Raw genomic sequence first — 16,794 nt, 5'->3', positions numbered from 1 at the left:
CGTACTCCTTTCCCAATTTGGAACCAATCAGTTGTTCCATGTCCGTTTCTAACTGTTGCTTCTTGACCTGCATACAGATTTCTCAGAAAGGTGGTCTGGTATTCCCATCTTTTTCAGAATTTTGCACAGTTTTTTTGTGATCCACACAAAGGCTTTGATGTAGTCAATGAAGCAGAAGTAGAGTTCTGGAACTCTTGCTGTTTTGATGATCCAACGGATGTTGGCAATTTGATCTCGGTTCCTCTGCCTTTTCTAAATCCAGCTTGAACATCTAGAAGTTCTCAGATCACATACTGTTGAAGCCTTGCTTGGAGAATTTTGAGCATTAGATCTGATAGACAGAGCGCCTGAAAAACTGTGGAAGGAGGTTCATGGCATTTTGTAGGTGGCAGTGATCAAAATCATCCCCAAGAAAAAGAAAGGCAAAATGGTTGTCTGAGGAGGCCTTACAAATAGCTGTGAAATGAAGAGAAGTGAAAGGCAGAGGAGAAAAGGAAAGATATACCCATCTGAATGCAGAGTTCCAAAGAATAACAAGGAGAAATAAGAAAGCGATCAATAATAAGAAAGTGATCAATTGATAAGAAAGTGATCAATGCAAAAAAAAAAAAAATAGAGGAAAACAATAGACTGGGAAAGACTAGAGATCTCTTCAAGGAAATTAGAGATATCAAGGGAACATTTCATGCAAAGATGGGCTCAATAAAGGATAGAAACGGTATGGACCTATCAGAAGCAGAAGATATTAAGAAAAGATGGCAAGAATACATAGAAGAACTGTACAAAAAAGATCTTAATTACCCAGATAACCATTTGTTGTGATCACTCATCTAGAGCCAGACAACCTGTGGTGTGAAGTCAAGTGGGCTTTAGGAAGCATCACTATGAACAAAACTAGTGGAGGTGATGGAATTCCAGCTGAGATATTTCAAACCCTGAAAGATGATGCTGTGAAAGTGCTGAGCTCAATACACCAGCAAATTTGAAAATTCAGCAGTGGCCACAGACTGGAAAAGGTCAGTTCCCATTCCAATCCCAAAGAAAGGCAATGCCCAAGAATGTTCTAAGTACTGCACAATTGCATTCATCTCACATGCTAGCAAAGTAATGCTCAAAATTCAAGAAGATCATGGCATCTGGTCCCATCACTTCATGGCAAATAGATGGGGAAACAATGGAAACAGTCACAGACTTCATTTTCCTGGGCTCCAAAATCACTGCAGATGGTGATTGCAGCCATGGAATTTAAAGACACTTGCTCCCTGGAAGAAAAGTTATGACCAACCTAGACAGCATATTTAAAAAGAAAGACCTAACTTTGCTGACAAAGGTCCGTCACAAAGCTATGGTTTTTCCAGTAGTCATGTATTGATGTGAGGGTTGGACTACAAAGAAAACTGAGCACCCAGGAATTGATGCTTTTGAACTGTGGTGTTGGAGAAGACTCTTGAGAGTCCCTTGGACTGCAAGGAGATCCAACCAGTCCATCCTAAAGGAAATCAGTCCTGAATATTCATTGGAAGGATTATACTGGAGCAGAAACTCCTATATTTGGCCACCTGATGAGAAGAACTGACTCATTCGAAAAGACCCTGAAACTGGGAGAGACTGAAGACAGGAGAAGTGGGTGACAGAGGATGAGATGGTAGGATGGCATCACCGACTCGATGGACATGAATTGGAACAAGTTCTGTGGGTCAAGGTGCTGCAGTCCATCATGTCGCAAAGAGTCGGACATGACTGACTGACTGAACTGAAGTGAACTTTAAAGATCCAATCTAAGCGATTTACTGAGTATATTACACATATATATTTCAAGATACAAGGTTTCTAGGGAGTGGGTATTCATTCATTCATACAGGCTTCTCACTTTTCAGATTAACACGTGAGCCCCACTTAAAGTCAGACTAACCCAGACCACTGCTGCTACTCTTATTATTCGTATTATTATTAATATTAACCAATGTCAACTGTGAATTTACTATGACTCTGGTATATGCTGGTATGAGTGGGTATATTCACATCATGTGAATTATGTCACTCAGAGCTGTCCAATTAACAGCCTATTCAGCCATAGGTAGGAAAATTAATTAGAAGTTGGGGAAATTCAATAGGATGCTATAACATTTAGTATATATGTTTTACCAAAGCTCTATTAAGTGTCACTAATTACACAGTTTTAGCACCATAATTAAGAGAACATCTGCAAAAGCAGTTAATGTGAATTATTTTCACTTCATCACCCCCATTTTAACAATAAATAAGAAATAGGAAGACAGAAAATGCTACAGATTCAAATTTGAAAAACGTCAGTTATAAAAAAAAGTGAAAAGGAACTTATACAACAGATTGAGAAATGGATAAGTGAAAGAAGCCAGCAAAATTCAGTCATATATTACACATTAAAATCATGATTTATTAGTCATTAATGCAAACATAAAAAATGTAGATCCCTCTAATGAGATTTAAATCAACTTCCGAAAAGCTTTGTAGAAAGAATTACCCAAGTCTATCTAACAATATTTTAGAATATAAAAGCAAAAAGACATATTTCACTTCTAAACATTTCCTCACTCACTCACTCACTACATATATAGCTTTCCTTGTTCATTACTGAATTGAAAACACATAAGTATACTCTAAATTTCTCTATTGGGATCAACACCTTTAAAAATGATACAACACAAAACTAAAAGTTATAGATATCAAGGAGAAAACCAGTATAATTCACTTAAAGAGAAATGGAATTTATGATTTATTTAAAATTCTCTTTGAAAACAGTAGGTATCAGTGATCTTTAGATTGTTTAAGCTGTCCCTGAAGGACATAGTTGTATAAACTAGTGGCTGTCATATGGTGTTTTTTGAAATCTTGATTTCCTCTGGGAGGGGTCTTAAAAATCCCATGTACAACGGCAGTTACTTCATTTTGAGTCAACACGATAGTTATGTGTAGGCAATATATAAATCAAAATGGTTGGATGAGAAAATATCTCATTAAATGTAACTATGTATATTCATATTTTCATTAGAACTTTAAAAAAATACACAATAAATGTATTCTTAAAACAGGCTAAGACTGTGTGGAGTCAAACAAAAATATCTGAGAGTGTTTCAATATTCTTAAAAGATCCTAATCAGCCCATGCTGCATTTATCCAGCCCAGAGTCTTTTCTGAAATCTGGATTCACTTGGAGTCAGTTTTTAACAATATGGTTGTAATACAAGTTTTGAGCACTAGGTGCTTTAAATTAATTTTCCCTCTTCTACGGTGCTTAAATCTCTTTTATGGCACTGAACCCATTTTTCCTTTCCTCTAGTTAGTTGTACACTTTTTATCTTATCTACATGAGACAGGGAGACAGTGTCTCAATTTATCTTTGGCATCTAGCACTGGCCTTGGATAATAAACTCTAAAAGTTTTGATTTTTTTGTAAGTGGTTCTTCCAGCTTCTTATTAGATGAAAAGTTTGAAAACAAGAAAATTGGTCCTGTCTGATCTTCATGGGCCCCTTTATATTTGGCCTTATCCTTTAATTTTGCCTCTTCTAGTAAAAGTTCTATAAATTGGGTCTCACAGAAATATTTTGCTTTTTCTGTAAAATGGCGGCTTATGTTCCACTGGAGCAAGGATGGAATACTTGAAATGGGAACAGATTTGTCTACCAGTTACTGAAGAAGTGGCTGGCCGCTGTCAGGCAGTATGAATAATACAAGGCAACATACACGATGCAAGTCTGCTTAAATAATTTGATGATAAAACTTCTTCCTTCCTCTCCATAAAACCAAATTTTATGAGTCAATGCAGTTTAAATGATCAGAATTTCAGACTGTTTAAATAATTTACAAATTCATTAATTATACATGATTACTTCCTTTAACTAAATCTCATTAATTGTTTGGGAATTTAGTTGTTTGCAAAACTAATATTAGAGTTTAGGAAATGAGAGCGTGAGAGTGGATGTGCCAACCTCCTTTCTTAGCCTATATATTTCACATCCTTGGGCTTCTACAGGACCAAAGAGTACTTCTCGTAGGGGGCCTTAATTTAGGTCAGTAGCCAATTCTTCCAAAAAGAGAACAGGCTCTGAAACACCACAAATCTAGCAGTAGTGAGGGGTGAAGAGACAAAGGAGGATAAAAATAACTTCCAAAATAGAACAGAAGCAAAAATCCTAACACCCTGACCAGACCAACCTTTGGTTTAAAAGGCCAGATACTGGGAAAGCAAGAACTGGACATTTAGAAGATCATAGCAAAAAACGCCAAGCCTATAGCTGGAAAGAAGAATTCAGTACCTTTGTCCTTAATTTAATTCTACACAACTAAATTGTAACTATGATAAGTCCTGAAATTCTTTTCATTTAGCTCCCTTTCCATCCCTGACCTTTTCTTGATCCAACCTTATATATCATAGAATGGATTATTTTTAAAAAGACAATGTAATCAATTCACCTACTCTTCTAGAGACAACAAAAATAGGTTTAATGAATGAAGGTAAAGACTTGGAGAAAAACATATTCATGTTAATACATGAATACTATTAAAGTGACAACATGAACGTACATGAGGTAACAGCTTTTACAAAGAAAGCATAATACATAATACAATAAGGAAAAGTTCATATTTGAATCTTCCAGTTTCAAAGCCAGGACTAGAATTCATCTGGGTATCTTTTTTTACCACTAGAATCCAGTGACCTCAGTCAAAATTTAAACACTTAATCTTTAGTTTAACTTTGAGGAACATACTTCCAAAATGACCTGCACCTTTTAACATATGTTGTTTGATTATTATATAGACAAAGATATTGAATACTTTGTGAATTGTAAAGCATGATTCTTTTCATTATAAACCACACATTAGAGCTCACCAGAGGATCACAAGCAAACACCCTGACTGACTGCAATTTTAAGGCCTATGTGTACTGGCAAAACAAAGAAGAAAGTATGGTGGGGAGTTGGGAGGATAGTTCTCTTGGGAGGACATATTTTAAATGCTGTTTCTTGAGGGGTATATTAATAACACGTTCTATTATACAGAACATATGAGCCAAAGGAAGGGAAGAAGCAGAAGGTTAAGGGGAGCTGGATCTGTGTAGAATAAGATATACAGAGGACCACCACGATGAGGAGGGAGGAGAGAGGAGAGAAAGCAGCAGGGGTCGGAAGAACTATAAAGTGAGATGGAGCAGGAGGGAGGAAAGCAGAAAGCAACAACAGGTTAAACAGGAGAAGCAAAATAATTTCATAAAAACTTGCAGCAAGACTGGCAACACCTGGAAATAAGATGCATTTATGATAGCCTCCTGTCTGCCAGGCGCTGTTCTTTGACAGTGCCTTCCTGCCTTCAAGAAGCATGCAGCCTAGCATGCAGAACAGAGGAGCACACACACAGGGAACTTCACACAACTCAGAGGAAGAAAAGCATCTTTTGAGAGTGAAACTGAAAATGGTTTCCAGAGGAGGAACATTTGAAAATGACCACTGCAGGAAAATCACTTTAATCTGATTTATATCAGACAAAGAGTACTCATGATACAGTCAGAGACCAGAAGAGAATAATAATCATAATAATATACTAAGGACCTGGATTTGTAAGCTGGAATTGATTTATGAACAGTTGACTATAACCAATTTATATGGCCCAAATCTACTGGGCCAACAGTTCTCAACTGGATACATATTAAAATCACTTGAAGAACATTTAAAGCTCTATTCCCAGCTGCATAGTAATACGAATCTCAGAAGGTTGGACCTGGGCTTCTTTATTTTTTAAAGCTGTCCACATATATAGCTAAGCTTGAAAACTGCTTTATTCTCCAGAGGAAAAAGGACTAGAAAAAGAAAAATACAATTAACATTCGAACAGAGACAGTCACATAGATATTCAGTAGACCATTTATTGCACGTTATCTGGATAGATATTTGGTCCACTGTTTGAAAAAATTCAGTTAAAGTGAGAAATCAGAGACCACAATAAAGAAGTACCTAAAACATTTTAATTAAAAACACACCCTTATGCATTCAGTGTTTTGAAGTAGAACACTTTTCTTCAGTATAGATTCATTGATTGTGCTTCATTGTAATCTTGATTATATAAATAAAATTTATAATGTGTTGCCTACAATTTCTAAGTTTTTGATTGCTTTAAGGGTAACAAGATAGATACTCATAAGGCAACCTGAAGAGGGATTATTCTTATGTTTCCTTTTGTATTTTACAGCTGTCTTACCGATATGTAATTCAGGAGTATATTTTTTAGCAGCTTGAGTTTACCATTTTTTTCCAAAACAGTCAATTTTTATTAAAAGAAAATGAATTTGTTTCACATTCATATTTCATTGATTTGCATATTATGCATGTATATGTATTTATAGTATTTCCATAATATGAGACTTACCATACAAATACAGTTGCCATAAACAGGTTTGAGGAAAAAATCTACCTCCTGGTTAGCATGCAAATCTAACTTACGCTGTCATGGCAGCATAAGTGCATAGGCTTAGCTTCAAGTGCCATTGATATTTAACTTTTTTTTTTTACAGCACCAATGAAAATCACAGATGAGTCCTCAAATCACCTAGAGATCTTATATAAATGAAGATCCTAATTAGGTAGATCTGGAGTGGGGCTGAGATTTGGCATGTCTCACCAGCTCCCCAGTGATACTGATGCTTCCAATCTAGTGATCACACTTTGGGACATGAAGTTGTAAATCACTGATTATCAATCCTGCTTGTACATAAGAATCAATTAGGGAGACTGTCAAAAATACCAGTGTGTGACACTCAGACCAACTAAATCACAGTCTCTTGAGGAGGGGCCTGGACATCAGTATTTTTAGAGCATTCAATTGGTTCCACTGGACAGCCACTGTTGTGAATCATAAATTCAGGGATCTTTTAATATGCACCTCCATCCTAGATAATACAAGAGTGACTTACAGGAAATCTGGCCAACATTATTTTATCCCTATGCTATAGTTAAGCATAACATTAAAAACCTAAAGATCTATTTCCAGTAGCTTCTTAACTTCTAAATCACTTACCTATAACTTCAAAAAAAATAATGGAAGTGGAGGACAACGGAGAAGGAGAAGGATTGGGAGGAGATGCCAGGGGAGACAGAGAAAGAGAGAGAAGAATTTATGCATACTGTGAAACTGGAGATTGAGCTTCATTAAATACAGTTGGACTTGTATTTTGAGACAAAATATGTGTTGAAATATTTCACTGTTTCCTATTTTCAGATAATTTTCCCCCTTAGGGGGCCAATTAAGTAGCATTTTCTACAGCTATGCTAAATGAAACATTGAGGTTAAAATGTTAAACACATTAAGTCTGGAAATTAAGAATTAAATTACCCTCAAACTTAACACTGCTCATAATAATATGTCAAAATTTGATTATATTCCCCCAAAGCCTCTGGAATTAAGAAGTGAAAGGACTTCCCACAATTTTTCATGCCTTTGAAGATACTATCATCTGTACTGGTGCACATCTCCTCACCTCCATTTATTAAGAAGAACATTATGGAAATATTAATTCTCATCCTCTCACTAGTGGCCACTATATACCAGACACTGCCGAGCACCAGGAACACAGATGTGAACAGGAAGATATGGACTTTGCCCTCACAAAATATGCATTATAGAGGAGGATTCGAGAACTAATCAGGCAAATGTGCAATAATTGCAGGTTAACACTAAGTAAAGAAAACAAACAAGAGCTGCAGGAGTTCTTACACTGTTGGTGGGAATGCAAACTAGTACAGCCGCTATGGAAAACAGTGTGGAGATTTCTTAAAAAACTGGAAATAGAACTGCCATATGACCCAGCAATCCCACTTCTGGGCATACACACTGAGGAAACCAGATCTGAAAGAGACACGTGCACCCCAATGTTCATCGCAGCACTGTTTATAATAGCCAGGACATGGAAGCAACCTAGATGCCCATCAGCAGATGAATGGATAAGGAAGCTGTGGTACATATACACCATGGAATATTACTCAGCCATTAAAAAGAATTCATTTGAACCAGTCCTAATGAGATGGATGAAGCTGGAGCCCATTATACAGAGTGAACTAAACCAGAAAGATAAAGAACATTACAGCATACTGACACATGTATATGGAATTTAGAAAGGTGATAACGATAACCCTATATGCAGAACAGAAAAAGAGACACAGAAATACAGAACAGACTTTTGAACTCTGTGGGAGAAGGTGAGGGTGGGATATTTCAAAAGAACAGCATGTATACTATCTATGGTGAAACAGATCACCAGCCCAGGTGGGATGCACGAGACAAGTGCTCGGGCCTGGTGCACTGGGAGGACCCGGGGGAATCGGGTGGAGAGGGAGGTGGGAGGGGGGGATCGGGATGGGGAATACATGTAAATCCATGGCTGATTCATATCAATGTATGACAAAACCCACTGGAAAAAAAAATAATAATAATAAAAATAAAAAAAAAAAAGAAAACAAACAAGAATCAGGCTAGTAAGCTATTTTGGATTTGGTTAGGGAATACTATGGAATACTTTGGGTTGATCAGGGAATACCTCTCTGAGGTGATGAAATGTTCGCTGAGACCAAAGGCTAAGAGGAGCTAAGGCAGGGGAAAATGACAAGAAAAAGGTTCCAGGCAGAGGGAGAAATTAGCATGGCTTATTGGAGAAACAAGGAATTCTAGCACAGAATTTTTTACTTACCTATTGTTATTGATTTCTAGCTTATTTGCATTGTGGTCAGAGAGTATATCCCATATAATCTAATTCTTTGAAATTTATTGAGTTGAGCTTTATCATCCAGTACATAATCAATATTTGTAAATGTTGCTTGGATACATAAAAGAATACATAAAGTGCACTTTGGGAACATAATGTTCTATATACAGGATCATTAGGTGTGAATTGTTAATCACATTCAAGTGCTCTGTATTTTTAATGATTTTTTTTTGTAGACTTGTATTCTGTCAATTCCTGCAATTTAGTACTCTGACTGTGAATTCATCTATTGCTCCATGTAGTTCTGTCAATTTTGTTTCATATATATTGAGGCTATATGAAATTCCATGGACAGAGGAGCCTGGTGGGCTATAGTTCATGGGGTCCCAAGAATCAGTCACGATTGAGCGACTAAACCACCACCACCACCACATTATTAGGTATATACTAATTTAAATTGCTAGGTCTTCCCTGTGATTTGCAATGTTATTATTATGAAGTAACTCTGGTAGTAATCTTTGCCTTAAAGTCATGTTGTCAGATATTAATCAGGAGAAATTTGGCTTCTTTTCCATGGGCTATCTTTTACTATTCTTTCACTTTTACCCTTTCTGCATCCTTATGATTTAAGTGTGCATCTTTTAAACAATAGAGAGCTGGATTTCATTAATTCAGTTTCAAAATATCTTTTTAAACTGGATTATTTAGCCCATTTACATTTAATGCAATTAATTTTTAAATCTAGTGTTTTATTTTGTGCTTTTTTCTCTGCCTATGCCGTTTCTTTTTTGCCCTGTTTTATAAATTATTTTAAATTGATTTTTTTCCATTGTATTTTCCCTTTCACTCACTTAGTAACACATTTTAGCACATTTTACTCTCTGCTATACTATAATGTTATTGCTGTACTTTAAAAATTCTATATATTCTTAAATAAGACCTATTATGATGATAATCATGTATTATTTTATCACTATTCATTTAGATTTACTCACTATGTACTTCATTTTTTCAGCTTTTTTTATTTCTGAAAGATTTTCACTTCATTCATGAAATCATTCTTATTAAGAATAGAATTCCAAGTCAGGAACTGTTTTCCTTCTATATATTGCAAATATCATTTCACTCCCTTTTGGGTTTAACTGTTGCTATTGAGAAGACAGTGGACATGGTTTGGAAGGAGAATGAAGTTAGAGGACTGATTCTACCCAACTTCAAAATTTACCATTAAGCTACAATAATCAAGAGAATGTGATACTGGCCACAAGAATAGACAAATATATCAATGAAATAGAACAGAGAGCCCAGAAAGAGACTCCCCATAAATATAGTCACTTTATCTTTGAAAAAGGAGCAAAGACAATAGAATGAATCAAAGACAGTCTCTTTAATAAATGCTGCTGGAACAACTGGATGTGTAAAAAATCTCAATCCGTTAGAAAAATCAATACAAAATGGATCACAGAACTAAATGCAAAACACAAAACTGTAAAACTCCTTTAAAACAACAAAGGAGAAACTCGGATGACCTCGGATATGGTGATGCTTTTTTAGATATAACACCAAAGATTTATGAAAGAAATGATTGACAGCTAGACTTCATTAAAATTTAAAACTTTCACTCTGCAAATGAAAATGTCAAGAGAATTATAAGAAAAGCCACAGATTTGGAGAATTTATTTGCAAAAGATCAATCTTGATAAAAGATTGTTATCCAAAATATACAAAGAACTCATAAATCTCAACAACAAAACAATCTGATTTAAAAATGGGCCAACAACCTGAACAGACACTTCATTAAAGAAGATAGGTAGAAAAAAAAAAAAGAAGATATGTAGATGTCAAATAAATACCTGAGAAGATGCTTCAAATCATACGTTATTAGGGAAAAGCAAATTAAAACAATGAGATACCACTGTACGCTTATTAGAATGGCCCAGATCCAGAACACTGATAATGTGGAGAGGTTATAGTGCAAGAACTCTCATATACTGGTAACGGGAATGCAAAATGTTATTGGAAGACAGTTTAGTAGTTTCTTGTAAAACTAAACAAACTCTTACCATGGGATTCAGCAACTGCTCTCCTTGATATTTATCCAAAGTAGTTGAAAACTAATGTTCAAAGAAAAACATGCATGCAGATGAATGTTACAGCTTTATTCAATCAGTCAAAACTTGGTGGCAACCAAGGCAAAAACTAAGGTTGTAAAGGTTCAAAGTGCAAAGCAGATATTTTAAATAGTGTTTAATATTAAACATATAGGGTCAGCCCAGTTTTTAAAAAAACATGAGCAAAAACAGAAGTAAATTTTGGAATCTTACCAGGTACTTTCTTAATTAAAGTCAGTTTTTTCTAGCATGGGGCTGACAATTCAAGAGTAAGCAAAGAAAGACCAGAACTAAAGTCACTCCCAAAAGTCTACTCCCAGAAATTAGTCCAGAAGAGTTGTCATTAAACAACCTAAACTTTTAAACTAATTATCCATACTGATAATATTTTTCAAACGATATTTGAAAATTACAATTTATATAAAAATTACAGTTATAGACTAAGCAAAAGTCAAATTTATACTTAGTCTCCCACCATAATTCAGAGAATGTGACATGAAGTTAAAAAGAAAGTAGTATAAAGTATAATACTGCCTACAAATTTATCTATGCAAGCATGTTTCTTATTTAAAATAAAAAAAAAATACTTTCCCTAATTTATTTTATGAATGTATGTAATGAAATTACTATCATAATGTAAATTTTATCATATCTATCTACTCATTGATCAGATTTGTTGTGCTTTATTTTTAACATTGTAATTAATTACCTAAAATTTTAGGATTATTTTTCAGTTATCTAAACATCTCTCAAAATATTTAGAGCTAATAATATTTTTACTTATTCTGTAAAAAGTATGAAAAATTCTTCATAGCCTGTATGCTACTAAAATTACTTCTTTTCCAGCATTTCAGAGTGCAGTTGCTTTGTGTAGTATTAAGTATGCCATTTTTTAAGTATTTTATTTTACTCTAAGTTTCTCACGTGTAGCTGTTTAAATATCCATTTTCCTGGCCATGCATAATTGCTCAGAATACAGCAATAGTGGCCATTATAATGATTGGGGCAATCAAAGAGAGTCAACCAGCATACGTTTAGCTCACAATCAACAATTCATTGCAATAACTAAACACCTGTTTGTTCTTTTCTTGGCAAAATTATGCCTCTTTAATAGACAGATGGTAATTGTTTGACCACTCCTTCTATATTCCTTTCCAATTTTCATGCAAGACATTTTTTAGGATACTGTTACTGTTATTTTAATTCCAAATCACCTCTTTTGCTGTAATTGCTTTTTGCACATACTTTTCATTACCCTTTAATGATTCTTTATGATAAATACATGAATCCAGCACTAAGATATAACTGGCTGCATAACAATTTTGATCTGACTTCATCATTAAATGAGTATTAGCCAACTGAGATTCACTCTTCTACTCTTTTGCTTATACATGAGTTTTACTTTTCATTAATTCCATATTTTCATTTAATTATTAAAGTAAGTCTTCCTCTCCATTTCTGAATAGCCTCCCTCTGTATCCAGTCAAGAGAGAATTCTTAACTCTCTAGGCCCTCATGATCTAATAAAAACCCAGATACAAAGGAGGGGGAAAAAGGACAAAAGAATAGATACAAAGCAATGTATGACCAATTGCAAATAACAAGATAAAAACATAGACTAGCTGCTAAGGGACTCAATAATGAAGTCAAAGGAACCAGCTGCTAGTATTCAAAAAGACCTTACAGCATACAAAGTTCTGATGTATTACACATGGCTTCCTTTGGGAGGCTTCACTGAATCCCCCAGAGGACAGAAATTTCCCTCTCCTCAGTGGGTCCCCAGCACTTTCTACAGAACTCTACATGGCATCCAGCACATTTTACTGTGATTTATCACCCCTCACTGACTTGCAAAGTTATTGAGGAAGACTGTATTATTATGTTCATATCTCAAGCATCTAGCCAAGTACCTGGAACTTAACGTTTTGTTCAATGAATCAAAGAGTGCTATCTTAACGTCTGTCTCCCACTCATTGACCACAATGATTTCGATAAACTAGCATTTAAAATCTAAGCTCTTTCAGGCTCAGAGGTCTTAATATTTGCTGTGTCCAACACACACACACACACACACACACACACACACACACACACACACACACACACACACAGAGTGCATACTCATCCTTCTGATTTTAAATGGTCCTTTTTTACAAAAGGCCTTCTGAAGTTCTGTATAAATTAAGTCCCAAGATTTGCCTCTCATAGTGTCATACTTTTCCTATATGCCTCTTACACAATTTGCAATGATGTGTGTGTATCCTTAATTATAAAAGCAGGAGATGAAAAGTATAAATAAAAATCTTGTGGAGTCACATTAGATAAATAGACAAACAACTAGAACCTATTGTATAGCACAGGAAATTATATATTATGTATCTTGTAACAACCTATAATGAAAAAGTGTGTGTATATATACATATATATACACACACATAACTCAATCACTTTTCCATATACCTAAAACATTGTAAATCAACTATACTTCAATTAAAAAAAAAAACTCTCACAAAACAAAGATAATTTTTAAAAAAATCCTATAGAGTTTTTTCCCCCAAAATTGGATTCAGAAAAGAAAAACGAATATTCTTTATATATCTAAATGGTATAGAAAATGAAGTTACTAGAACATGTGTAAATATCAAGATGGAACTTGTGTAAATATCAAGATTAGAGTTTCCTTAGTCAAAATAGCTTATGGTGGTCCTAAGGGTTGATTTGTATTGACAAACTATGTCCTGTAGCTCAAATCCATCTGCCATTCATTTTTTTCCAATATCACTTTTTTATTTTTTATTGACGTATAGTTGATGTACAATTATTGCATATGTTATAGATGTACAATATTGTACAGCCTGGGAGATAAGACTAGCTGAGGAAAACATAAAAAAGAAGAATATTTAATGATGTGAAAATTATATGACATTCAAATTCAAATGTCAATAAACATGGTTGTATTGGAATATACCCATTGTGGTTCATTTGCATACTGTTTAGATGCAGAGATAAGAGTTCAATGGCTGCAAAAGATTACACATGACCTGCAAAACAAAAATATTTACTATCTGGCCCCTTACAGAAAACAATTTTCCATCCTCTATTCCACCTAAGTTATTATTCTTTGCCAAACATGGTAAGCCAATTGCCCTTGCCAATGATAAGGTAAATTACGAGATGCAACACAAAACTGGCCAATGAGAAATGAGGAAATATGTGAGAAGACATTTGGGCAAGATTTTCTTGCCCTTAAGAATGCTATAGAGATACAGACCAGCTGATGTTTCCTTTATTCCTCTGGATGTACTTTATCTAAATGTAATGCCTGGAATTGTTATAATTATGTTGCTATCATCTTGAAGACCAAGCCAGTAAACAAAGGAGGGTAGGAAAAGAGCAGCAAAGAGAAGCAGAGGGGAGACTCTGGCACACTGCTCCCTGAGTTGCTCTGTCCGTGAAGCACTTACTGTGTGATACCACACATTTTCTCTTCTATTTTCAGTCAATTTGCATCAGAGTTTTCTGCAACTTGTACTCAGAAAAATACACAACTAAACCCCAGACTGTATGGCATGGTATGGGGCCGTGCACAAGTGAAAAAAGAAAACCTGCTACAGCATTTAGTATCGGGAAGGACACCTACACAGTTAACAATGCAAGACGCGAAGCTAAGAAACGCGCGCCTAGATGGCGTGAGGGATGCCATGGGGCTTAACAAAGGGACAAACGAGAAATGAGAAAAAATGAGGGGAAAAGTATGCATGTGAATGTGTCTCTCTCTGTCTCTCTCTCTCTCTTCATTCATTCATATATATATATATATATATATATATATATATACACACACACATATATTCTAATGAATATGAACTAAATATTCTTTAGTTTTGGACTTGGTTTCTTCTGTACCAGATACCAGCTGGCACACAAGTAATCCTCTATGCTATAGCATGGATCATTTTTCTGCATGTCTTTGAACTATACAAAGAGGTAGGATATATTACAACATAGCATTCCAGGGCATATGAGTCATGGCAATAGCATATGGACAAAAGATAAAAACTCTGATCCAGGACTGACATGGACAATCTGTGTGGTGACATAGCTCATAATAAAAATGATAGCAACAATAATAAGTAATACTATTAGGAGCATATTATGTACCCAGAAATGTTACAAAGTACTTTTTATATATAGATATGGATATGTGTGTGTGTGTGTGTGCTCTAACTCTACCAATAAATCCACTTGACTAATTAAAGTCACTCAGATGGTAATTAGCAATGCCAGGATTTGAAACCAGGCGGTCTTGTTCCAGAAAGTGAAAGAAAGTGAAGTCGCTCAGTCATGTCCGACTCTTTGCAACCCCATGGACTGTAGCCTATCAGGCTCCTCCGTCCATGGGATTTTCCAGGCAAGAATACTGGAGTGGGTTGCCATTTCCTTCTCCAGGAGATCTTCCTGACCCAGGGATTGAAGCCGGGTCTCCCACATTGTAGGCAGATGCTTCACCATCTGAGCCACCAGGGAAGCCCCTTGTTCCAGAGTCCAGGCTTTTAAGCAATATGTTACACTGCTCAGCTCTGACTCTCAATTTTCTCATCTCTAAAATGAGGATTCTTCATCAGAGGAGCAATACACTCCACAAAATATGGACAGAGAAAATTACCAGCACTTTGTGACAGCAGATTAGAAATCACAAAAGTCACCAAAGTGTTTTTCAGAAATTTCAAACTTAAGGGCACATTTGTCAATACTGTCATCTTAGAATACAAATAATATCAAGTTATGCAGACTAGCAGATGATATACAATAAAAGTATCCCTTTATATCTCTTTGTGTATTAAATGTCGTCAACAACCAGAACAAAAAGCCCCCAGATTTTTCACAGTACCTACACTTTCATAAATCATTGGTAAGAGAATTATGTACTCTATCCCTTAATCTCTATAGATAAGGCATCCCTCCTTCTTTTGCATTTCCTCCTGATCCTATGCTTTATAGAAATAATAAAATTAAATCTTATCAAATGAATTCAGCATATTTGATTTTTCCTTTCTTTAATACTTAAAATACTCAGTATTACTACCCATGCCAAGGAACCAAACCTAAATAAATCAGTATTGTTATTATCAGCCTTACTATACCCATGACAGGAGACAGGTGTTAGTTGCTCAGTCATGTCCAGCTCTTTGTGACCCCATGGACTGTAGCCTGTCAGGCTCTTCTGTCCATGGAATTCTCCAGGGAAGAAGATTGGAGTGGGTAGCCATTCCCTGCTCCAGTGGATCTTCCTGACCCAGGGATTGAACACAGGTCTCCTGCATTGCAGGCAAATTCTTTACTGTCTGAGCCACAGGGAATCCTATCGTACCTATATGTGGCTCAGAAAGGGTCATACAGTAGACCGAGTACTGGGAAATACTTAGTTTCCATGGCACTATAATTAAACAGAGCATACTTCGTTTATTGAGTAGGATTGTAAACATCCAGGCAGCTTTGGCTTACACAAACCAAATTCTTCAAACTTGGACAGTGTGAAAGCAATGAAAAGGTCTATCCATTTACCAAATTAAAACAGGCAGAATTTAAGATCTGCTTTCCAAATTGAGTATCCAAGCAATAAAATCAAATGCCAAAGAGGGAATATTGAATGCTAGCAAAGAGAGAGGACGAGACAAAATAAAAGACAATTAAAGTTAGTATTACTCCTCTTCATAGGATTTGTATTATGGGAAATTTGCACACACATAAATAATTTAGAGACTATGAGGGGCAAAGTGGTTCTGATAGAAGCAGAGCTCTCAGCATTAAATTAATGTCACTCATGCCACATTAACCTTGCATGAGAAAATCAGTCCTTAAAACAAAAAGCTGACTCCAAAAGGACTGACTCCATATTTCGTTAACACTGACAAGGTTTTAAAATCAAAGATTAACAGGTACTGAAGCTCTT

General features: G+C 35.5%; 1 protein-coding gene across 2 annotated transcripts in view; it reads right to left on the bottom strand.

The window, feature by feature from the left end:
• NELL2 (neural EGFL like 2) overlaps positions 1-16,794 on the bottom strand; it is a 361,767-nt gene that overhangs the window by 225,430 nt on the left and 119,543 nt on the right. The gene's annotated exons all lie outside the window — the stretch shown is intronic.

The sequence above is a fragment of the Dama dama genome, chromosome 3 (genome assembly GCF_033118175.1).
Source record: "Dama dama isolate Ldn47 chromosome 3, ASM3311817v1, whole genome shotgun sequence".
Classification (NCBI taxonomy): Eukaryota; Metazoa; Chordata; class Mammalia; order Artiodactyla; family Cervidae; genus Dama; species Dama dama.
This window is presented reverse-complemented; position numbering and strand designations above follow the sequence as displayed.